This window comes from Petromyzon marinus, chromosome 55 (assembly GCF_048934315.1).
Source record: "Petromyzon marinus isolate PM22_M1 ecotype Great Lakes invasive population chromosome 55, UKy_Petmar_22M1.pri1.0, whole genome shotgun sequence".
Taxonomy (NCBI): domain Eukaryota; kingdom Metazoa; phylum Chordata; class Hyperoartia; order Petromyzontiformes; family Petromyzontidae; genus Petromyzon; species Petromyzon marinus.
The window spans coordinates 11,680,681-11,707,142 of NC_133721.1; the positions used below are offsets into that span (position 1 = coordinate 11,680,681).

General features: G+C 52.6%; 1 pseudogene; it reads left to right on the top strand.

Annotated features, from left to right (window-relative positions):
• The first annotated feature begins 1,465 nt into the window (after positions 1-1,465).
• On the top strand, positions 1,466-24,161 carry LOC116954421 (uncharacterized; annotated as a pseudogene).
• Positions 24,162-26,462: the final 2,301 nt, after the last annotated feature.

Here is a 26,462-nt window from a genome sequence, read left to right on the forward strand (position 1 = left end):
CCGAATCTCTCTCTCTCTCTCAATTTCGTTACCTCCCCTAGGTCGACTCAGCCTCAAAATTAGTAGGTTACTCACTGCTCTGTCTACCCTAAACGTTGGCGCTAGAGGTGGGGGGGGGGAGGGAGAGACATACAATGACGGGCGCGCGTTACCGATTCTACTTGTTTTTGCATACACACATTTCAATTGCCCAAGTCATTTACAAACCTCCACCTTTGTATCACCACCACCACCACCCCCCCCCCCCCCCCACTCGGCAGCCAATCGCCAACGCTCCGTGTGGCTCCTCTCTATCCCGCGCGCGGGGCGTCGGATGCAGCCACAAGGCGCCCCACGGCAAAGTCGAACTGGAACTCGCGATTGGCCGACGGACGGCGCAGTCGTTTGCTTGTTTGTTGTTTGTGTGTTGTTTGTGTGTTGTTTGTTGTTTGTGTGTTGTTTGTGTGTTGTTTGGTTGTTGTTTGGTTCGTCTTCAGTGGCCGAGCGCAACGGCATTCATAATTGGCGAGCCGTTTTACGCATGGCGAGCGTTCCACGGTCGTTTTAGAGCGCGTGAACGGATCATTTGCAAGGCGAAAGAAGCGATACGAGATTGGTTTCAAACTCGGTTTAACACCTCGGTGATCATTTTTAGACCGGGGTTCAGCTGGGTCTAACCGGTTAATATCGGTTTTTCGCACGTGCAATTACCGGTCTAGAGCGTTCCAACCGTTCATTTACATGAAGTTCCGCCCGGCATCGGCTCGCGGTTCGCGATATTTATTAGGCACGCGGTTTTTATGTTGTAAATTGTGAAAACGGATTAAGGGTTACAGTTTTAGCAGGCGTAGTTGCACCACGCGCGTGTGTTAGGTGGACGTCTCGGTTTCGAACGAGTACTAGGAGCGGTGTAGTAAAACATCGCCAGGGGAGAGACAAAGGCGGCCCGGCGTGGTGCTGGCCACCCACCCCCTCGTGCGCCGTGCCGCCCTTCACAGGTGCTACTCACGAACAGCACTTGCCCCAACAGTCTGTTAAGGCTACACGGGCGATCTTTGTGCGAGTGTGTGTACGTACGCCCGTGTGCGTTTTGTGCCGTCTATATTATTAGTCATATTTCACACGATATTATACAACACATTTTCATTGATATTTATAGACACTATATCGAGAGGGGTGGAGAGAGAGAGAGTCGGCGAGGTTGATGGATCAATTGTACGTGGAGCATAGCTCTATCGCAACGCGTAATGAGTTTGTGTACCATATTACTTATTGATGAGCGAGAAGAGTGGGGGGAGGGGGGCTAGTGGAGAAGGGGGGTTAAGGTGGGGAAGGAGCTCGCGAGCAAAGCAGAGAGCGTTTGGAGCGAGCGAGGAGAAGAGACGATGAGGAGGGAGTGTGATGAGTGGGTTTGGTTTGAAATGAAGAGGGTGGGGAGGTAGGGGGGGAGGGAGGGAACCGAGGGGGGGGGAGAGATGGAGGGGGGGGGGCATCTCGCTGCGACTCATCCAATAGCGGCTCCTCCAGCGCGCCGCTTCTTCAAACAATGGATGATTTAGCGACCCCGTCCAATCGCGCTCGGCTGCCTCGTGCCCCACGTCACGCGACTGGGTGGTGGGCGAAGCAAAGCGGAGCAGGCGGAGCCCACTGACGAGGAGGAGCAGAGGAGGAGGAGGAGGAAGAGGGTTGGGGTAGTGAGGTAGAGGTGGTGGGGTGGGTGATGGTGGTGGTGGTGGGGGGGGGGAGGCTTGTGGATGTCCCGCACGCAGCCTCAATTCATTTATCTGCGGGAGTCTGGGAGGGGTCTCTGCCATAATCACCGCGAGTCGCCGCTGCCGCTTGCTGAGTCCGAAACGGCGCCTGTGCTGCGCTGCGTGACAACACCACGCAATTTTGCTCGCGGTGGAGGCGAGCGAGAGAGAGGGGGGGGGGGTGGGGTGGTGGTAGGGCCGTTGTCCTCCCGACTCATTATTATTTTTTTGTTACAATCCAGCGGGTGGGTGGCGTGCGGTGTCCGTGCGGTGCGGTGCGTGGTGGGGGGGTAAGGCGATGGCTGTGCGTGCGTGAGAGCGGTTTCGTGAGCGAGGCTACTGCGTGAGAGACCCCCCCCCCCACTCACCCACCACGTCGCGTGGTGGTGGTGGTGGATTTGATTGTTTTGTGTTCTATCGCGAGACCCGAAAAGTTTATCCGCGGGTTCTGTTTTTTTTTTAAAGTTATAAAAATACAATTTAGTTGGTGGTGGTGGTGGTGGGGGGGGAGTAATTTTTTTGGAAAGAGACGAGGGTGGGGGGGGGGGGGTGTTGGGGTTTCGTGTTTTTGGTTCGGTTTTCGTTCGCTCGCTCGCTGCTGCTGCTGCTGCGTTCGAGCAAACGACGAGACGAGTCGTCGAGTGAAAGTAAAAAAAAAACTGCGGCTTTTTTTTCGTTTATCTGAAGGATAAATCGCCACTAGAGAGAGAGAGCGAGCGAGCGAGCGAGCGCGCAGGGCGAGTGGTGTTCTTAAGGCGGGCGGGCGGGGGGGAGAGTTTCAGCGAGCGAGATTTTAGCGACCTCCCGCCTCCAGTTGTTGAACACACTTCATTTGTTCATCGTTCTTCCGGACTTGTCGTTCTCAACAACAACAACAAACAACAAACAACGACGACGACGACGAAAAACCGAACGAGAGCAAGCGCCGCAACAAACAGAGACTCGAACATTCATCCACGGGCTTCAGAGTCTCGCGCGCGAGTGCAAGAACAGAGCGAGAGGCCGACACACACACAGAGAGAGAGAGAGAGAGCTAAGAGAGTGGAAGAGAGAGAGTGGGGAAGAGAGAGAGAGAGAGAGCGCCACACGCAATCTCGCAGCGAGCGAACGATCGAGAGAGAGCGAAGAGAGAGAGAGAGAGAGGAAGAGAGAGCGCGCTCGCTCGCGCAGCATCGCCGATGGCCATGTTGCTGGAGAGCGGAGCGCAGTACCCGTCCCCGCTCAGCGGGTATCCACCCCCTACCGCGCGACTCCAGGCAGGGGGCGACGGAGGCGGCGGCGGGGACCGCGGCGACTGCGGCGCAGGAATGGGACTCGGGGGCGTCTTCGGGGACCCCCATCACCACCATCACCACCATCACCTGGGCGCCGCCTTCAAGCTGGGGTCGTCGTCTGCGTCGTCGTCTGCGGCGTCGCACCACCACCACCACCATTCCCATCACGACATCGCAGCCGCGGCAGCCGCGGCCGCGGCTGCGGCTACGGGGAACGGCGTCGGAGGGAGCGGAGTAGGAGGAGGAGTAGGAGGAGGTGGTGGTGGAGTTGTTGGTGGTGGTGGAGGATCGCAGGGTGCCTTCTCGTCGCAGTCCACGGGCGCCTACGCGCACCCCTCCGGCACGCCGCTGGGCGGGCACGGCTCCCCGCACGTGGGGTCCTACGGAGCCGCGGCCGCGGCGGCGGTGGCGTTCAACTCGACGCGGGACTTTCTGTTCCGCAACCGCGGCCTGGGAGACGTCGCCGCCGCCGCCGCCGCGGCCGCCGCCGCCGCCGCCGCTGCCGGCGCAGCGTCCCAGCACGGGGGCAGCATCCTACAGGCGTCCATCGGCGGCGGCGGTGGTGGTGGTGGTGGCGGCGGTGGTGGTGGTGGTGGTGGCCTCAACCCGCACAGCAGTCACCATCACCCGCCGCCGTACGCTCACCACCACCCTCACCACCACGGCCACGCGGACGTCGGAGGGGGTGGAGGAGGAGGTGGTGTTGGTGGTGTTGGTGGTGGTGGTGGAGGAGCTGGGGGTGGTGGCATCATCTTTCCGGGACTTCACGATCAATCGGCGGCCGTGGCGGCTGCGGCAGCTGCCGGACAAATGCGGCTGAGCATCCCGGGAGGGGGAGCTGTACGTGCGGCCGGAACCTCACCACCAGTACCCTCACCACCACGCTCACCACCACGCTCACCACCACGCTCACCACCACCCTCACCACGCTCACCATCACCAGAGCGGCGCGGCGAGCCGCGCTCCGACGCGTACGGAGCGCGTGGCGAGGCGGTGCACCCGCACCACACCACCCGCACCACCACCACCCGCACCACCACCATCCGCACCACCACCCGCCACCACCACCCGCCACCACCACGGCTACGGGCCGCTCAACATGATGGCCCACCTCGGGCGGCGCAGGGCCTTCTTCCCGATACATGCGGCAGCCCATCAAGGAAGAGCTCGTGTGCAAGTGGATTGAACCGGAGCCCGGAGGAGGTGGTGGTTTGTGGCGTGGGCGGGCAGCCAGCGAAGCCTTGCTCCAAGACGTTCAGCACCATGCACGAGCTGGTGACCCACGTGAGCGTGGAGCACATTGGAGGGCCCGAGGCGGCCCACCACGTGTGTCACTGGACGAGTGTCCCCGCGAGGGGAAGCCCTTCAAGGCCAAGTACAAGCTGGTGAACCACATCAGGGTGCACACGGGCGAGAAGCCCTTCCCGTGCCCCTTCCCCGCCTGCGGCAAGGTGTTCGCTCGCTCCGAGAACCTCAAGATACACAAGAGGACGCACACAGGTGAGAGACGGGTGGGTGGCTGAGTGAACGAGTGGGTCGGTGGGTGAACGAGTGGGTGGGTGAGTGAGTGAACGAGTGGGTGAACGAGTGGGTAAGTGGGTGGGTGGGTGAGTGGGTGAGTGAGTGAGTGAACGAGTGGATCGGTGAGTGGTGAACGATTGGGTGAGTGAGTGCACGAGTGGGTCGGTGAGTGAGTGAACGAGTGGGTTGGTGAGTGAGTGAACGAGTGGGTGGGTGAGTGAGTGAACGAGTGGGTGGGTGAGTGAGTGAACGAGTGGATCGGTGAGTGAGTAAACGAATGGGTCGGTGAGTGAGTGAACGAGTGGGTGGGTGAGTGAGTGAACGAGTGGGTGGGTGAGTGAGTGAACGAGTGGGTGAACGAGTGGGTAAGTGGGTGGGTGGGTGGGTGAGTGGGTGAGTGAGTGAGTGAACGAGTGGATCGGTGAGTGAGTGAACGATTGGGTGAGTGAGTGCACGAGTGGGTCGGTGAGTGAGTGAACGAGTGGGTCTGGTGAGTGAGTGAACGAGTGGGTGGGTGAGTGAGTGAACGAGTGGGTGGGTGAGTGAGTGAACGAGTGGTGGGTGAGGTCGAGTGAACGAGTGGGTGGGTGAGTGAGTGAACGAGTGGGTGGGTGAGTGAGTGAACGAGTGGGTCGGTGAGTGAGTGAACGAGTGGGTCGGTGAGTGAGTGAACGAGTGGGTGGGTGAGTGAGTGAACGAGTGGGTGGGTGAGTGAGTGAACGAGTGGGTGGGTGAGTGAGTGAACGAGTTTGCGAGTGAGTGAGTGAACGAGTGGGCGTGTGAGTGAGTGAACGAGTGGGTGGGTGAGTGAGTGAACGAGTCGGTGGGTGAGTGAGTGAACGTTGGTGGATGGGTGAGTGAGTGAACGAATGTCTTCGTGAGTTGGTGATTGGGCGGGTGAGGAGTGGGTGAGTGAATTGGTGAGCGGGCGGGTGAAGAGTGAGTGGGTGGGTGAGTGAGTGAGTGAGTTGGTGATTGGGCGGGTGAGGAGTGGGTGAGTGAGTGGGTGAGTGAGTGAGTGAGTTGGTGAGCGGGCGGGTGAAGAGTGGGCGGTCTTCGCTCGCTCCGAGAACCTCCACATCCACCAGCGGACTCGCACGGGTGAAGGAGCGGGGGGCGGGGCTGGCGGTGCGAGTGGGGGGGGGTCGTGAGGTTTGTTGTGGGTGGAGAGGGGGGGCTGGGAAAGGTGTGGGGGGGGGGAGACTACATTTTGTAGAGGGTAGGGGTCTAAGTCCAGCGACCCCCACCCCAACAGTAACCAACCTCGCGTGCTATGCAGGAGCCCCCCCCCCCCAACCCGAAACGTCGCCGGTGGTAACGTTCGCGTCGTCTTCGGCCGCAGAGCTATTGACGACTGCGATTCGCGGAGTTGGATAGCAAAGCAGTGGATAGAACACGGTTTCTGACCGTCGTGGGGGTGATGATGATCAGAGGCGAGGACGGGTTTGTGAGATTGGGGGGCTGGGTGATGGTGGTGGTGGGGGGGGGGGGGGGGTGAGATTGATTAACTATTTTAGGGGGGTGTAAAATTCACGGGGAAGGGGGTAGCAATGGTACAGCAGTGGATACACCACTGTTTACTGTGATGAGGAACGTTCATATATACACAACCGTGTGTATACATGTACGTAGGTGTATACTAGTGAGACAAAGGCGGTCGGGCGTGGTGCTGGTCACCACTCACTCGTGTACCGCTCCGGCCATCATAAGTGCTCGCTAACAGCACTTGCCCCTACAGTCTGTTAAAGCTATACGGGGGATCTTTGTTTTTTTGTAGGTGTACATATATAAACACACAAACGTGTAATGTATGCGCTTGCAAAAGTCGTGAATTGGCATCGTATCAGATGTACAGATATCAGATGATGTACAGATAATATCAGATAATGCATCGATATCAGATGTACAAACACCAGGCAATGAAACATTCGGCTAAGGCTATGGACACCATCTCGCCGCGTTACGATATCGGTGGAGGAGCGGTGGCGCAGTGGTTAGGGCACCACGGCAGTGTGACCCTGTAGCGAGCCGACACGATATATAATAATAATATTAATACCATCTGAACTCTTCCCATCTCCGCGTCGACCACTGTGGTGAAGTATGGTCAGATTAATCGCTCCTCGCCTTTAATCGACACAGAGCGTGAAAGCCCCTAATAGAGGCAGAACGGAATTAAAATGTAATGCATTAGAGCCTAAAATTAAATTAAAGATGCGCGTTCATTGCATTATACCGCGACGGTTTGAAGCGGCAATGGGGGGGGGGCATCATCCAGCGGTAGATTGACTATGGCAGACGACGACGAGGATGATGAAATTTTCGCCGTGTACTCGAACCTCTGGGCGTCTTCTTGGCGACCCTCGTCAACGAGAAATCCCGCGTCCAATCTGAGGATATGGGTAAGAGATTGGGTCAGCGAGTGAATTAATAGCGAGTGAATTGATGCGCGAGTGAATGGGTGAGCGAGCGAGTGAATGGGTGTGCGAGCGAGTGAATGGGTGAGCGAGAGTGAATGATTGAATCATTGAACGAATGAGCGATTACTTTTGGTTCGACACATCATTCCTAACCCTCGTGGGTTTGCGAACACCACGCGCTCGCCGGTGTGATGTTTTGTGTGAACGAGTTCAATGAGTGAGTGAGTGAATGCGTGAGTGAGTGAATGCGTGAGTGAGTGAATGCGTGAGTGAGTGAATGCGTGAGTAAGTGAACGAGCTGTTCAGGTGTGTACGCGTGTGAGTTATTGACCGAATCGATGCGTGAGTGAATTGGATGTTAAGCAATGCACGTGTGTGAAAGAGGGTCTTAATTAAATTAACGAATGGGTTCATTAGTGAGTGGATGCTTTGGTGAGTGAGTGAATTAGCGAGTGAATGAATGAACGAGTTGATAAGTGAGTGGGTGACGTGAGCGAGCGAGTTGACCGTGTGAATCGGTGAGCGACTGAGTGAATGAATAAGTGGGTGAATACATGCGTGAATGAACGAGATGAATTCATTCGTGTGTGAATGAGAGCGTGAACGAGAGTGGCTCTCGTTCAGGGCGGACTCGGGGAGAGAGAGACGGGATATAACGTTCCTCGGACGTTCAGAGTTGCTATTTGGGGGGGTTGGGGGGGGGAGGACCCTCTCTGTCGAGTATTCCCAAACCTCAACATCCCAGCTGAACTTGATCTTTCTCGCTGTGGTCGCCAGGCGAATCGATGAGAAACGTGAAACCTGTGAACAACCCCAAAGTGGTGGAATTCAACTTCCATTTGGCCGCGTAATCCGGCAGCGTTGTTGTTGTTGTCGTCACTGTTATTGTTGGTGGCAGTTGTGGTTTGTGCCACGTGAGTTAACGACGCTATCGAATGACATTATCGGTCGCCGCCTTTAAGGCTATTTTTTGGGGGGATTGGTACAGAAAGTATCGTACAAAGTTGCACGGGATTTCCCGAAATATACAGCATGAATATATATTTACAGTTTGTGTGTGTGTACGTGTGTACGTACAAAGGTGCTCGCGAGCAGCACTCGCCTCTACAGTTTGTTAAGGCTATACGGGGGATCTTTGCATTTTTTTACGTAAATATATGGGGAGCGGTGGTGCAGCGGTTAGCACGCCGCGCTACGAACATGGCGACCCCGAGTTCGATTCCCCCTCACGGCCACCATCAACGGTAACGATTATCTGAACCGGTCCTGGGCCCTCCCCTAGGTCGACTCGGCCTCAAATGAGTTACCTGGTGCGGTGGGTAGTAAACATCGTCACCGGGGAGACAAAGGCGGCCGGGCATGCCGCTGGCCACCATCAGCACGCCGTGCCGGCCTTCATAGGTGCTACTCGCTAACAGCACTTGCCCCAACAGTCTGTTAAGGCTATACGGGGGGATCTTTGTGTGCTTTTTCAAATTATCTTACACATCCTAAACCAAATGTAGAGTTATATTCGCGTGAAAGACAACATTGTATCACGTGCGTTCTTGTTACGGCGTTTATGATGATATCACGTGCTATCAAGAGAGTGATATATTGCCCGAAACGTCGCCGATCATATATATGTTTTATTTGATTGTTTTTAAGGACACAGTGTTGTGTTGTTGCGGAATGTGTTGTGGCGGATGGGGAGGTGGGTGTCTGGGGGAGGAAGGGAGGAGGGGAGAGCTTCATCCATCAGTGGATTGACCATGGCTACCACGACTACTGCCGCTACTGGTGATGGTGGTGATGATGATGATGAAGAAGAAGAAGATGGTGATGATTCCGTGTACTCCACGTGGACAGAATGTGGTTCAAATGTCCACCCGCTACGTCGCAATAGCAGTCAGCGTCCTCGTGTACACGAATCGACGCACATAACAAAGACAAAGATCCCCCGTATAGCCCCAACTGATTTGTTTGCGGGGGGAAAGTGGTGCTAGCGAGTAGCACCAAATGACGGCCTGGCACGGCACACGAGGGGGTGGCTGGCCAGCACCACCCCCGGCCGCCTTTGTCTCCCCTCCCCCCCCCCCAGTGACCATGTTTATACACACCGCACGAGGTAACTCATTTTGAGGTTCAGTCGACCTAGGGGAGGTCCAGGACCGCTTTAGATAATCGTCAGCGGTGCTGGTGGCCGTGAGCGGGAATCGAACGCACAGTAAAGCACGCACACACACACGGGGCACATACGAACACAATTCAGATTGTGTTATTTTTTTCAGGTGGGTGGAGTGGTTGGTTTTGTGAACACGTGCACGAGTCGCAGCAGCCGTAGTAGTCGGCGTCAAATAAGTTCGCGTGATTAATAATAATAATGGAATTAACAAATGAGACGAATTCTTGATGTAGTTACAGGGGAGCGCTAACTTTAATCACAACTGCTGAACACTCGAAACGTCGCTATGTTGGCACGAGACGCGAGGAGGAGGAGGAGGAAGAACGTGGAAACAACAATTCACGAAAATGCGCAGTGGACAATTCCGGGGCAATCTGCACCATGGATCGTGGTAATGATGATGATCGCGTGATCGATAATCGTGATTGATTATAATTACGATGATTTATAAATATATATAGTTCGTAAGGCGTGGAGAAGTTGGCCAATTAAAACTAAAAACGAAACAACTGCTTTTATTTCAACAGGAAAAGCCTACCGAGCTCGAAAGAGCTCTTTTTCTGAAGCGACCTGCTATCAGTAATGATGGCTCAACGAAGTGGGCTTATCATCGCGGTGACATTTATAGTAGCAGCTCAAATACTTTTTAAGGCGCGTTTCTAAATGCGGAGGGGTAAAAAAACTGGAGAACTTGGAGAAAAATCCACGCGATCACGGGGAGAGAGAGAGAGAGACACGCAAACTTAAAATATACAGCAGCAGGGGCCAGGGTCGGGATTGAACCCACGTCCTCCTGTATACCAGGCGAGGTCGTTAACATCTGGTCACCCCCCCCCCCCCCCGCCTCACCCACCTGAGTTGTTTCAAATTCCCGGCTTACATCAGTGGCCACATCGGGAAAATAGCAACCCGCAAGTTGATGCCTGGCAAATCGTTCAACAGCAACAAATTGGCGCAAAAAACAATGAGCGGGGTTGGTTAAGAATGGTTAAGACCTCCCACTCCCCCCCTCCCTCCATGACCCACAGGGAGGGGATGGGCAGACTTCATCCAGCAGTGGATCGAACAAATGTTTTACAAGCATATTTGTCGCGTTGATTTTAGTCGTGGAACACACACACACACAAATAAAAATGTAACACTCATTGCAGCAACAACAACACTCACGATCCGTAGAGTCGTGTGTATATATGTATATCAGGGTCGCTCAAGTATGTCTATATATGATCGATATACATATGTGGGTAGCGGTAGTGTAGCGGTCAGCGCGCTGCGCCACGGCCCTAGCTCGATTCCAGCTCACGGCCACCACCACCAACACCACGTGGGCGATTATCTGAACCGGTTCTTGGCCCTCTTCGACCCCCCACCCCCAGGTCGACTCGGCCTCAAATTAGTACCTGTACCTGTTGCGACTTGTAAACATCGCCACTGGGAAGGAGACAAAGGCGGCCGGGCGTGGTGTTGCCCATCCCCCCCCCCTCCCCCCACCTCATGAAGAATTTGCCCCAATAGTCTGCTGAGGCTATACGGGGCAACTTTATAGTTTGTGTTTTAATATATACTATTTGAAAAGTAATAATTTGATCCTCATGGCGGCACCCCGGGGTTACCAAATAATACCAAATGGCCGAGGCAATTAAATATTTTATTTCTGGGACACTGTTGTTTTCGGTGTAACCAATGAATCAGAAATCGGTGCCACACTCCGCGATGTCGAAACGCAGCGAGGGCGATCGCTCCGAAAACCTGAAACGCTCGCGGCACGCACCGCAGTGCGTGGCGATGCATCGTGTACAGCTCGTCGAGATGAGTCGATTTCCGCATCGCCGACCGTCAGCAGACTAAGAATGACTGCATCACGGACATCACGCGAGAGTCGGGAGTGCTGTGGGACCCCGGGGAACGGCCATGAGGTTCAATTGTTAAATATATTTCACGCGGATAATCGTGCCATTTAATTGGTATATAGATTCCGTTCACTTTGCTCAGACTTTCCCTCCGTACATAGTAGCGGTACAATGCCCACATTTTTTAAATCTCTAACTTTTTTGTTAATAAGTGGAACGTGGGGTGTCCACCATTACTCTTGTTTTAGTTTAAATATCGTTCAGAAGCGTGTTGCCTTAACAGACTGTTGGGGCAATGTGCTGTCAGCGAGTCGCAGTATCTCGTGAAAAGCGGCACTGTGGCACACACGAGGGTGGTTAGGTGGGTGGCCAGCACCACGCCCGGCCGCCTTTGTCTCCCTTATTACATACCGCACCAGGTACACACACACACACACACGCATGCGCGCGCACACACGCACGCACATACACAAGCATGGACATGGCCACACGCGTACACAAATGTACACACGCACACTGCCTCCCCCCTCTATTCGCACGCCTCGTTAGAACCCGAGACGGTTGCGCCATTAATGAATGCGCCAATAAAATGCACGCGATAGTTGATTTTATTTCGGAGTGAACTGATTAATCGCGCGCTTTCATGAGCAAAACGCCGCAACGTCGCATTTGCTCGTCGATTACAAACAGCTAGCGCCAACCCCGAGTCGCCCGCTACCCCCACGATTGCCTGAGTTCGAGTCTAAGCGGCTGCCACTGCTACTGATGATGATGCTATTTGATCCGTTGCTGCTGCTGGTGGTGGTTGTGGTGTTGTGGTGGTGGGGAGCGGTGGTGTAGTGGTTAGCGCTGCGTTGCGAACCCGGCGACCCGAGTTCGATTCCCGCTCAACGGCCAACACCGGTGACGATTATCTGAACCGGTCCTGGGCCTCCCCTAGATCGACTCGGCCTCAAATGAGTACCTGGTGCAGTGCGTAAAAACATCGCCACTAGGGAGACGAAGGCGGTCGGGCATGGTGCTGGCCACCCACTCCCTCGTGTGCCGTGCCGGCCTTCATAGGTGCTCGCTAACAGCACTTGCCCCAACAGTCTGTTAAGGCTACACGGAGGGGTCTTTGTCTTTGGTGTTGCTGATACAATTGTTTTTATTGTTATAAATAATTATGGTTGTAATGTGCTGCTGCTGAGGCTGCTGTCGCCACGGCTGATACAACTTCCGTTGCGCTGCGTTATATTTAATGTTTCAATAATGACATCGTTTGAGAGCTGCTGCACAAACACCGCTCAACCTGCAGCCCCGCTCGTGTGCGTGGTGGTGCGCGAGTGGAAGTGCGTTCTAGTCGACGTTTCGGTACATGGTTCTCGTCACAGAGACAGACGGGTGGGGGACGTATAGTTGAGGACATGTTTGAAACGACTGCGATATCCGTGGGAAAAAAAAATGCTTCATAGCTCATCGGATACCTCCTCCGATATAAAATAAATATTCTGATTCTCAGATTTGGCAAGGGAGCGATCGTTCCGTAAGCAACGCTAAGCGATCGCTATCGCCAGGCATAGCCACGCCGCTGTCGTTGTTGTTGCTGCTGTTGTTGTTTCACAGACCGTGCCTGTTGTTGCTGTGAGTTGTGGTGGTGGTTGTTGTTGTTGCTGCTGCTGTTGTAGCGATGTGATCGCTGTGTGTGGATGAAGGATGGATCCCATCGAGACGAGGTATTCGCGGGGGCTTTCCGCCTCTCCCCTCCCCCTCCTCCTCCCTCTCGTCACCCTCCCTCCTCCTCCACCCCAGCTCCTCGCTTCTCATGCTAATGGTACTCAGCGCGACTACTTTCGCCAACACAAAACCCGGGACTGGATCCCTCATCTCTTGCCAACCACATTAGCATCACCAAGAGACGCCGAAGAGCACGTCGAGGAGCACCGGGGGTAAATGAGAGATGGGGGGGGGGGGGGGGTGGTGATGGTGGGTGGTGATGGGGGAGGGTGTAAATGAGAAGGGGAGGAGAGGTGGAAGAATTAGTTAATGAAAAATAACGTAATTACTATGTGCATATCTGCGTATTGTTTGTATGTATACATATATATGTGTGTGGGGGGAGTGGTAGTGTAGCGGTTAGCTCGCTGCGATAGGAACCTGGCGACCCGGCTTCGATTGCCGCTCACGGCCAACACCCGGTGACGATTATCTGAACCGGTCCTGGGCCTCCGCTAGGTCGACTCAGCCTCAAAATCAGTATCTGGTGCGGTGTGTAAACATCGCCACTAGGGAGACAAAGGCGGCCGGGCGTGGCGCTGGCCACCCACCCCCTCGTGTGCCGTCTCGGCCTTTTTAGGTGCTCGCTAGCAGCACTTGTCCCTACAGTCTGTTAAGGCTATTCGGGGGATCTTTGTCTTTGCCATTGTATATATGTGTCTTTACGCGTGTATATGTGCATATGTATATACATATCGGTGTGTGTATGAATGTGTAATCGATTAATGTTTGTGAATACGTTGCACTAGTCCCGACTCTCTGTTGAGAGTCTGCGTGGATGAGCTTTTGTCTCTGTTGTGTATATCGTGTTGTGTGTGTGTGTTGTGTGCGTGTTGTGTGTGTGTGTTGTGTGCGTGTTGTGTGTGTGCGTGTGTCGGGAGCGGTGGCGCAGCAGTTAGAGCACTACGCGAACTAACCCGGCGGACCGAGTTCTATTCCCGCTCATGGCCCCACATCGGTGACGAGTGTTATAAGCGGTCCTGGGCCTCCCCTAGGTCGACTCGGCCTCAATTGAGTAGCTGGTGCGGTGTGTAAACATCGCCACTCGCGAGACAAAGGCGGCCGGGCGTGATGCAGGCCACCCCACCCCCTCGTGTGCCGTGCCGGCCTTCATAGGTGCTGCTCGCTAACAGCACTTGCCCCAACAGTCTGTTAAGGCTATACGGGGGACCCTTGTGTTTTGTATGTATGTATATATGTGTGTGTTTATACTGATAGCACTTGCCCCAAAAGTATGTTAAGGCTATCCAGGGGAACTTTGTCTTTTGTCTTAGGAAAAACAATTGCAACTCATTATCAATGCGAATATGTAAATGCACATATGCAAATGAGCTTCCATTCTAATGCATAATTGCGTTCGCTTTCATCAGTGTTTTACGGTTTAAATATAACTTAATTAGCCTATTCAGATAATTAATTGCAATTATCTATTTCGCTATTTCAATTCTATTTGTACAACCTAAGCCAAGTTTAAGCAAAGTTAATTCATACGTTTTGTGTTGGTACATACGCACACTACACGTATAAATAATCACACCAAATCCCCATTGACCAGAATGGTGAAGTATGGTCAAACAACCCTCCCCCGTGTGTGATGAGATCATCCATCGAGCAGATGAGTGACAAGATTATTTTACAATATATACATATACTATATAAAACGTAATTAAATTGGCTTAGCCTTCATCCACTGCTGTATAATTAATTTATATGCATTGTGTGTATACAAAACGATAAATTTCGATTAAACTCCCCTTCTGCAATGGACAAATAGCATTTCATATTAAACAGTGAAATATACAATTGCAATTAATTATCTTAATTGATTCATTAGCTCGTGTGACTTTATATGCAGTGTGTGTGCGCGCGAAATTAAATATTAAGGGAATGCATTCATACAGTTATAGTAGTTAGTGTAGTTATCGTAGTTATGGCAGTTTTAGTTGTTGTTGTTGAAGTAGTTGTAGTTATCGTAGTTGCAGTCGTAATAATAGGTGTTGCAGTTGTTGTGGTTGTTGGTGTTGTAATAGAATCTGGTTGTTGTGCTTGGTGTTGTGATTGTTATAGTTGCGGAATTTGGTTGTTGTTGTTGTAGAATCTGGTTGTTGTAGTTGCTGTAGTTGTTGTTGTTGGGGTAGCTTCACACGATCTCCGTGGCTCTCACTGAGCGTCGCGTCTGAACCGAGATCCAGACTCCTCCACCATCAACATCATCATCACTCCCATCAACATCATAACCTTCACAACGAACATCACCATCGACATCATCAGCATCTTTATCATCAACGTCCATCATCATCAGCAGCAGCATCACGAGCGCGAGAACAATGGTACGTGATTTTGCGTGCAGGGAGTGAGTTTGGAGAGGTTAGGATGGTGGTGATGTTGATGATGTTGATGATGGTAATGGTGTTCAATAACCACGTAACTTTGTGTCATTTATTTTCACGGATGTTCTTTTTTTTATTCGAATAACAATGTCATCAACATACGAATGTTCATAACATACAAAGGCAGCGATCCCCTCTGTATATCTCTAACAGACTCTTTGGGTAAGGGCTGCTAGCGAGCACCAATTAATACCAGAACGGCACACGAGGGGGGTGGGTGGACAACACCAGAACGGCACACGAGGGGGTGGGTAGCCAGCACCACGCTCGACCGCCTTTGTCTCCGTAGTGGCGATGTTCACACACCATACCAGGTACCTATTTGAGGCCGAATCGACCTAGGGGAGACCCAGGACTTGTGGAGATAAGCGTCACTGCTGCAATCCGTGAGCACGAATGGAACTCGGGTCACAGGGTTCATAGCGCAGCGTGCTGACCACCGCGCCACCGATCCCCACACACATAAACAGTTTCCACCTATAGCCTTTAACAGACTGTTGGGGCAAGTGCTGTTAGCGATACATAAACACACTCGTGCGCACACATATATACGCGCTCACATACATACACACGCAGACAAACACACCTGCACAAACACACACACACTCATAAACACACACGCGCGCACAGACGCACGCGCGCTCAGACGCACGCGCGCACAGACGCACGCACGCACGCGCGCACACACACAGACACTTTTTTTCTGTCTGTTGGCGATGTTAGCCGCGTCTGTTAGCTCAACGTACGTTGACTGCGCCTTTTTAGCTATACGCATTGGCGATGATCTGTTAGCTATGTCCATGACCCACGTGCGCGGGTTTTTTCTGTGCTATCATAAGGCTCGCGCGTGTTGTGCGAGTGTGTGTGGTTTAAGCTGTTGTTGCCCGAACGTGCTGTTTGTAGTGTCCGTGTATAGCGAGTGTGTGTGGGGTGGAGGGAGCGGTGGCGCAGTGGTTAGCGTACTGCGCTACGTAGACACCGATATAACACAAACGCAATAAAATCACTCGAGTCAAGAAAAAAATTATAGGGGTTTTATTTTTACGAAAAAATATGTAGAACGCATATCTAAAGGAGTGGCCCAAAAGTCTGGACACATAGGATCATCAGATTTATTTTAATAATTCACGTAGGATTATTCAATTTATTTTAACAAATGTTTAAACTGACTTCCACTGTTAACAGTAACGCACACGATGCAACGAATTATATTTTGAAATGTATTTAGGACTGTTCGTGTATTCAGGGTTCTTACTCGGTCGAGTTTTGGTACGTGCCATCTGACAAGGGAAGAAGTCGAAAATAATCTATTATTAATAACGATAAAATAAAAAAATACATATCTGCTTGAATAATATGCTTTAATAGCGGTGTTAAAATAAATTTAATAAAACCTGTATCTTCTTGGTCCTTACGGTAAAGTCACGTAGAAGATAAATAATAAAAATAAAACATAATATTTTATTGTTTCCCTTCTACGTGACTTTACCGAAAGAACCAAGAAGATGAATCCCTGCAGTCACGAAAGCTTTAAATCGAAATTTAAAACCTTGATGTCCCGACGTTTCGGGGCCGCCCTTGTGTACGAAGAACACATTCACACATCCCATCATCCACGTGGACTTCCTACCGGCTTTTTGCAGAATATCAGCAGCATCGATTCCACGCAGGCAGAGCCATGGGTCTGGTTTCCACGTTCGGTGTTCTCATCAGCAGCAGTCGTTTTCTTATACGAAACAAAGACAAAGATCCCCCGTATAGCCTGTGACAGACCGTTGGGGCAAGTGCTGTTAGCGAGCGCCTATGAAGGCAAGAATGACACACGAACGGGGTGGGTTGTCAGCACCATGCCCGGCCGCCTTTGTCTCCCCAGTGGCGATGTTTACACACCGCACCAGGTACGCATTTGAGGCTGAGTCGACCTAGGGGAGGCCCAAGGACCGGTTCAGATAATCGTAACTGATTTTCACCGTGAGCAGGAATTGGAACTCGGGTCGCCGGGTTCGTAGCGCTAACCGCGACACTACCCACACACAGGGACACACGCGTGCTGGATACAACCACACAAAGATAAAGATCCCCCGTGTAGCCTGCGCGGGCTGTTGGGGCAAGCGCTGTCAGCGAGTGGCACCTATATGGGGGTGTGGTGGTGGGTGAGGGTGGGTGGGGGGTTGTGTTCTGAAGCCACGCCCGGCCGCCTTTGTATCCCCAGGGTTTGATTTTCTACAGGCAAAACTGTACGCAAAAATTGTCGTGCTGCGGTGGCAGTGGTACACAAACACAGCCAACTACAACAACAACACGGCCCGTGTCGACAACAACAACAACAACACCGCCGCCGTGTGTGTGGCCGTTAAAACATATAAGCATCATTGGCGACGTTTCGGGCAACGTCCCTTCTCCATGACACACTGCGGATCGATTTCTATACAAGAAGGCGTCGCTCACCGCCCTCTCTGTCCCTCTCCCCACCCCCCCCCTCGGCCCCCCACCCAGGAGAGAAACCGTTCCGCTGCGAGTTCGTGGGCTGCGACCGACGTTTCGCGAACAGCAGCGACCGCAAGAAGCACATGCACGTGCACACGTCAGACAAGCCCTACCTGTGCAAGCTGTGCGACAAGTCCTACACGCACCCCAGCTCCCTGCGCAAGCACATGAAGGTGAGAGTGTAGTGTAGTGTGTAGTGTAGTGTGTAGTGTAGTGTGTAGTGTAGTGTGTAGTGTAGTGTGTAGTGTAGTGTGTAGTGTAGTGTGTAGTGTAGTGTGTAGTGTAGTGTGTAGTGTAGTGTAGTGTGTGAGTGTGCGACAAGTCGTTCACGCAACCCAGCTCGCTGCGCCGGCACATGAAGGTTGAGAGGATCGGGTCAATGTGAGCACCACATCATCATCATTAGAAGCAACATCGTCAGCATCATAATTATTGACATCACCATCATTGTTTATGTCGTCATCAGCAAAACATAATTGTCCTCCTTCCACATCTCGCTTCAACGATGGAATATTTTTTTTGTTCCGAATCGAATACCGTACGCATCGGGTTCACACAAACACTCGTACACAAACACACACACTCGACTTACACGATAGGAAAAGACAAAGATCCCCCGTATAGCCTGTAACAGACTGTTGGGGGAAGTGCCGTTATCAAGCACCTATGAAGGCCGGCACGGCACACGAGGGGGTGGGTGGCCATCACCGCGCCCGGCCGCATTTGTCTCCCCAGTGGCGATGTTCTCACACCGCACCAGGTACTCGTTTGAGGCTTAGTCGACCTAGGGGAGGCCCAGTACCGGTTTAGATAATCGTCAACGGTGGTTGACCGTGAGCGAGACTCGAACTCGGGTCGCGGGCTTCATAGTGCAGCGTAGCGCTAACCGCTACGCAGACACACGCGGACAAAGACAATACGGGCGGCCCCACCGACTCTTTCAAATTATTTCCACTGCGCTAACTGTTGCGCCACCGCTCCCCGCACGCGCACGATTTTAAATGCACCCGCGCGCGCGCAGTACGCACACATGAACACTATACACACGATGCACATCCACGCATTAACACAACACACACACACGCACCACACAAATTAACGCAACACACCCCACACATTAACACACCACACACATTAACACAATGCACACACGACACACATGAACACTATACACGCGATGCACATCCACGCATTAACACAACACACACACACCACACAAATTAACGCAATACACCGCACACATTAACACACCACACACATTAACACAATGCACACACGACACACATGAACACTATACACGCGATGCACATACACACTAACACAACACACACACACATTAACGCAGCATACCCATTAACACAGCACACACACCGCGCACATTAACATTATACACGCGATGCACATACACACACTAACACAACATACACACGCCACACACAATAACGCAACATATCCATTAACGCAACACACCGCACACATTAACGCACCACACACATTAACACACTGCCTCGTACACACGTTAACACACCACACACGCGCCACAATACACACAACAGTGATAAACACTTATCATGATCTTCGCTCGAACGTATTTTATGTATAAAGGAACGGGTGGGTTATTTATATAGTGTTATGCTTTTATATATTCCGTCTATAACCTATTTATACTGTGTTCACATCATGCACATTTGTATACAGTATATAAAGCAGTCTATAGTTTTATAATGACATATACTGTTTATAGACTGCCTTTGAAAGTACTGCGTACACGTGTTTATATTAAACCGTATATAATTGTATAACTATACTGCCAATATCGTCTTTAAATAAATACATGTGTATATATATATAAACTTGCATTCATTGATATCACGACATGCACTGTTTACATATGCACGCTGTTTGAGGGTATACACAAATCTATAATAACACATATATTGTTATGACTAGACGCTGTCTATATATACTTTTTTAGCAGTATACACACGCGTATATATAAAATAGTATATTTATATAACGTTATGTCTATATTTTGTGTCTATATAATGTCTTAACAGTCTACACGTGTACCGTATATGTTTTATATATATACTGACTTTACAATATATATGTGTATATATAATAGTATATATACTATAACCAGTGGTTGAATTGTGTAATTGTCAGTGACTCGTTCTGCAGTCACCCATTCTGACTCAGTACAACACAAAGACAAAGATCCCCCGTGTAGCCTTTCATAGACCGCTGGGGCAAGTGCGGTTAGCGAGCGCCTACAAAGGCCGGTTCGGCACATCGGAGGGAGTGGGCGTGGGATTGGTGTTACAGCGACCAACGCCTAGCCGCCTTTGTCTCCCCATCAGTACCGAGGTTGAATGCACAACGCGCATCAGGTATGCGAGTTCATTCAAGGCTGAATCTACCTAATAGTGGGTAGGTGTGTGTGTTTGTTCGTGCGTGAGTGGGTAGGCGAGTGAGCGTCTGTGTGTGTGTGGGTGAGTGGGTTCGTAGATGAGTGGATGTGTGAGTGAGTGGGTAGGTGAGTGAGCGTCTGTGTGTGTGAGTGAGTTCGTAGGTGAGTGGATGTGTGCGTGAGTGAGTGGGTAGGTGAGTGGATGTGTGCGTGAGTGAGTGGGGTAGGCGAGTGAGCGTCTGTGTGTGTGTGTGGGTTCGTAGGTAAGTGAACGGGTGTGTCAATGAGTTGTTGTGAAGTGAAATTGCATACGTTGACGGGGAACTGTGCATGCTGAGTTGACGAGTTGATGGTTCCTAGAAGTCGCTAACATCCAGGGTGGGGACTGCCCTCCCTCCTTCGCGAGCTCCTATGCCAGGCGCTGAAGAGCAAATCCCAAGCCATAGCAGGCATTCTGGGTGGGTGGACGAGTGAGTGGGTGAGTATGAGGGGCAACTGAATGCGTGACTAAGTAAGTTAGTGGGTGGGTGGTTGAATAGGTGAGTGGGAAGGTGAGTGGGTAGGTGAGTGGGTAAACGAGTGAGTATGCTGGGCAGGACTAGTACACTAATCACACGCACACACACACACAAAAGACAAAGCTCACCCGTATAGCCTGTAACAGACTGTTGGGACAAGTGCTGTTAGCGAACACCTATGAAGGCCGGCACGACACACGAGGGGGTGGGTGGCCAGAATCACTCTCGGCCGCCTTTGTCTCCCTAGTGGCGATGCTTTTTTACACACCGAACCATTTGAGGCTGAGTCGACCTAGGGGAGGCCCAGGACCGGTTCAGATAATCTCTGTCACTGGTGTTGGCCATGAGCGGGAATCGAACCCGGGTAGCCAGGTTCGTAGAAGGGCGCGCAAACCGCTACACTACCACTCCCCACATACACAACGCACACACACACAATGCACACACAGAAACACAACGCACCCACACAATGCACGCACACACACAACGCACACATGACGCTGACGACACAGGCTTCACAGCAGCATCAGTGGTGCAATAGTTATTGGTGATCTCATTGATCGATCATTGATCGATCGTTGATCAATGAGACCCTATCAGTGGTCGTGACCAGCGCGCGTCGTTCGCGAGACCGGCAGAGCTGGCGACCACGTTGGGAGGAGGAGCCCTATAGCTGGGGCTGCTGATGATGACGATGGCAAAACTACTGCTGATGATAGAGAGGAGACGACTAGCAGTGGATAGATGATGTTTATTGCTTTCACTGCTGATCCTTCAGCCGCCGATGATGATGTTTCTGATGATGATGATAATTATTCTTCTGCTGCTGATAACGATTCTACTACTGCTGCTGATTCATAATCTACTGATTCTTCTTCTGATGATGATATTGCTTCTTCTACTGCTTGTGCTGATGATGTTTATGATGATGTTGATGATGCTGATGATGCGGACGGTGCCCGTCTAGGTGCACGAGTCGAGCGCCCAGGGCTCACAGCCGTCGCCCGCCGCAAGCTCGGGCTACGAATCGGCGACTCCCCCCGCCTTGGGGGCTCAGCAACCCCCCTCCGCTGCGGGGGAACCCTCGGCTACCCCCGCAGCCCCCACCACCACCTCCTCCTCTTCCCACTCGTCGTCGTCCTCGACATCATCATCATCATCATCATCCTCTGCATCGTCGGGCGCGTCCGTCACGACGCACGCGACCAACCTCGCGCCGGGCAAGATGCACAGCAACGGCCTTGGTGGTGGATTGGGAGGAGGTGGTGGTGGATTAGGAGGAGGAGTGTTAGGAGGAGGAGGAGTGTTAGGAGGAGGAGGAGTGTTAGGAGGAGGAGGAGTGTTAGGAGGAGGAGGAGTGTTAGGAGGAGGAGTGTTAGGAGGAGGAGGGGGTGGCATGGCGAGTCCGTCCGTGTCGCTCGCCCACTCGCTCATGGAGCTGAGCGAGCCGGCGCGCCGCGTCCACGCCGAGATGATCGGCGCGTCGCTCATTCCGCCACTGCCCGCCAACTACAGCGAGTGGTACGTGTGAGTGGTACGTGTGAGTGGTACGTGTGAGGAGCGGGTGGGGGGGGAGGGGGGTTGGCGGAGGGAGAGGTGCTAAGGGTCGTGGGTGATCGCGGGTTGACGTGCGGCGCTCGGGACGAAGAAGAAGGGACGACCCCAAGTGGATGACCCCAAGTGGATGACCCCAAGTGGATGACCCCCAAGGGACGACCCCTAGGGGATGACCCCTAGGCGATGACGCCACTCGTGCCTCTCGATAACCACCGTGGCCACCACAGCCACACGACCGACGGTGATCCTACATCACCGCGTGTGTGGTGTCGCGCGTCTCTGTGCGAGTCTGTGGGTCTCAGTGGGAGTCTGTGGGTCTCAGTGGGAGTCTGTGGGTCTCAGTGGGAGTCTGTGGGTCTCAGTGGTAGTCCATGGGTATCAGTGTGAAGCTATGACGTCCCCATGCTAGTCTATGGGTCGAGATGGGAGTCTATGGCTGTGAGAGTCAATGTGTCTATGTGAGTCTATCGGTCTGTTGTCAGTCTACGCGTGAGTGTCAATGTTGATCAGAGTCTGTAAAATGGTTGCGTGAGTCCATGGGTCTCCGTGTGAGTCCATGGGTCACTGCGAGTCTGTGTTTTATTTGTGTGTACACATCTGCGTTATTCAATACAAAACCAACTCAGCACACACGGCAACAACAATACACTGTGTGTATGTGGCCTTCGGAGGCAAACACATATGATCGGCAACGTTTCAGGCAACAACCCTTATTCATGGCACACGAACAGAGAGGACAGTAGGGAGACACAGTGGATGGTAGGGCTGGAGACTTGCTCACACCGTGCGATCTGATGATGATGATGATTATATTCACAGATGCATTCTGATGATCAGTTATGTAAATTTGACTCATGAATTAGTTACAGTATGAGTAACTATCGCGTGTAGGTTGAACTTCTTTCGCATCGTGCGTAGTCAACCGTACTAATCGGAGGTGCGGGCTACCAGACTGGCCCATTCGTTAGTCAGAAACATATTGCTACGAAGCAAATCGCTTTGTGTGAATGCTAAGATGATGACACGTTGCTGGCACGTTGCATTGTGGGTCTCTCTCGATACATGGCGTCTCTCACGTGACCAGTCATGAGCCTCCGTGTCAGTCTACGGGTTTCTGTGTGAACTCTGTGGGTCTCTGTGAGAGTCTATGGCTGAGTGAGTCAGGCGGTCTCCATGTGAGCTCAATGAGACTCTGTAGGTCTCTGGGAGTCTATGGCTGAGTGAGTCAGTGGGTCTCTGTGGGAACTCTATGCGTCTCTATCGGAGTCTATGGGTCTCTATGTGAACTCTGGGTATCAATGGGAGTCTATGGCTGAGAGTCATTGGGTCTTTGTGAACTCTATGGGTCTCTTTGTGAGTCTATGGGTCTCTGTACGAGACTGGCTGTGTGGGTATTGATCTGTATCTGAGTCTCTTGGGTCTCTGCAAATCTGTGAGTCTACACGTCTGCACGTGAGTGTCAATATATATCTGCGTGCATAGAATACAATTTGAACAGTGGGCATTGTACTATACATAGATGCAGTCATGGATCTATGTGTGAGTCTGATACTCGATCTCGATACGAGTATGTGACCGTCTTATGTGGCCACCTATGGGTCTCTATGTCAGTCTATGGGTCTCTGTTTGACTCGATGGGTCCGTGTATAACTAAGCTGCTGGCACATAACCAGCTCCGGTTTGACAGCAGAGGTCTCACTCCGAAATCAGTCGGACGGCATTATATTGTCACCAGCTGAGTAATGCTGTGTGGAAGCTAACCTAGTCTGTTGCTCCACACGAAGCTTCGGGTCTTCTCGCCCACAGTTATGCCTTCCCTCTATGCTTGTGAAACGTTGGCCCATGTAATGGAACATCCGCGCCGTTTAGAAACATCCAGGCTGGCCTGCCCACGATTCATCCTGGCTTTAACCAGGTTGGATTACAGTGTGAGGAGCTCACAAATCCTTTAAATATCTGAAACATTCCCATCGGTGAGCTCTTCTGGCAGGCAACGCTGCATTGGCTGGGTTGTGTAGCCAGCCACCTCCTGTCCAAGCATGTTATGTTTGGTTGGATAAAAGGGGCTAAACGGGCGCGACACAGGCTGGAAAAGATATGGACTCATGCAGTTCAGGAGGATGTGCAGCTGAGTGGACTTGCCAAAGACTGGTACCAGCGGTGTCAAGATCGGCCTGTATGGAGGTGACTCGTGAAGGACACTGCTGCTACTGGGCAGTTGGAGGCAGTCGCCCTACAGCAACAACGGAGGGCAGAGGAGCAACACTCACAACAACGAGCGGAGCGCCGGGCAGATAAAATGAAGCAAATCGGCACAGTTGGGGGGGGGGGGGGGTACAGGTGGTGCAATCTGTCAGTCATCTCAAGTCGGTGAACCCACCTGCAGGGTCTGTCACGTGACCGATTGCCAGCGAGCCTTCGACATTTCACGTGATAGCCTCGGAAGTGCACGTGGCCTGGTACAAGCGCCGTGCTGACGTCACCGACGCTTCGTGGCGAATGGCGGCTGTCTGTTGTTGTTGTTGTTTTTGTGGTGTAGAACGAAGCGAGAGAGGGAGAGAGAGAGATGGAGACGGGGAGAGGAGAGAGCGAGAGAGATAGATAGAGAGACAGAGCGAGGCAGAGGGTTAATCACGGAATAGTTTTGAGCGCCGTGACGTGAACACGGGCGGCTGGGGGCGGGCAGGTGGGGCACCAGGAGAGAGGGGGGGGGGAGTCATCCAGCAGTAGAGAATGGCCAACCTCCAGCAGAGGGGCAAGCATTTATTATTTTGACCGACACATCCTTTTTGTTCTTGTGCACATACATACACACCGACACGGCGCACGAACACACAGACAAACACGCACACACAAAAACAAACATCAAAGACAAAGATCCCCCGTACAGCCTCAACAGACTATAGGGGCACCTATGAAGGCCGGCACGGCACACGAGGGGGTGGGTGGCCAGCACCACGCCCGACCGCCTTTGTCTCCCCAGTGGCGATGTTTACTACACACCGCACTAGATACTCATTTGAGGCTGAGTCGACCTAGGGGAGGTCCGGGATCGGTTCAGATAATCGTCACTGGTGTTGGCCGCGAGCGGGAATCGAACTCGGGTGGCCGGGTTCGTAGCGCAGCGTAGCGCTGACCACTACACCACCGCTCCCCACTCACACATCCACTGAAACACACCCCCCAGCCCCAACACACCCCTAGCCCCAACACACCATCCCCCAGCCCCAACACCCCCCCAGCCCCAACACCCCCCCAGCTCCAACACACCCCCAGCCCCAACACCCCCCCAGCCCCAACACACCCCCAGCCCCAACACACCCCCCCAGCCCCAACACACCCCCACCCCAACACACCCCCCCAGCCCCAACACACCCTCAGCCCCAACACACACCCCCAGCCCCAACACACCCCCCCAGCCCCAACACACCCCCAGCCCCAACACACCCCCAGCCCCAACACACCCCCCCAGCCCCACCACACCCCCAGCCCCAACACACCCCAGCCCCAACACACCCCCAGCCCCAACACACCGCCCCACCACACACACCACCCCAACCACGTGGCACCCTCCCGTGCCACCCTTCTTCTTACCCCCACCACCCTGCACGGGTGAGCCACAACTCTTCTGGCGGGGGGGTGTGGGGGGGGTTAGGGGGGGTTAGGGGGGGGGTTAGGGTGGGTTAGGGGGGGTTAGGGGGGGTTAGGGGGGGTTCTCTCGATGTCGGGGGGGGGGGTGGTTCGTCGGTTCACGTAGCAGCAGCCCGTGATGAGATAGCGGGAGAACGGGGGGGGGGGGGTCGAAGGGGGGGCTTGTTTATAGACACACGGGGAGGGGGGGGTGTTATGGGGGGTCGTCTCTTCTTTTACTATCACGCACGCGTCTTTGTCTTTCTCTTGTCTATCGAGGGATGTGCGGGGAGTATCTCTTTTTTTATTACTACAAATCGCGGTAATAACTGTGAATTTTTAAAACTGTTATTTTTTTTTATATATATACTGATTATATCCCTCCAAATTAAATGTTGTTGCTTTTATGTTTAGGAAAATGTTTTTTTTTAAGAATATATATCTCTCTTATTATATATGGACACGTGTATACACGCATACAAATACAAAGACACCCCCCCCCCAACCCATATAGCCTTAACAGACTGTTGGGGCAAGTGCTGTTAGCGAGCAGCGCCTATGAAGGCCCGGCACAGAATACGACGGGGGTGATGTGTGGGCAGAACCACGCCCGGCCGCCTTTGTCTCCCTACCAGCTACATTCACACGTCGCCCCAAGTACTCATTTGAGGCTGAGTCGACCTAGGAGAGGCCCACGAGCGGTTCAGGTGATCATAACCGGTGTTTGTTGGTGGTGTCCGTGAGCGGAGAATCGGT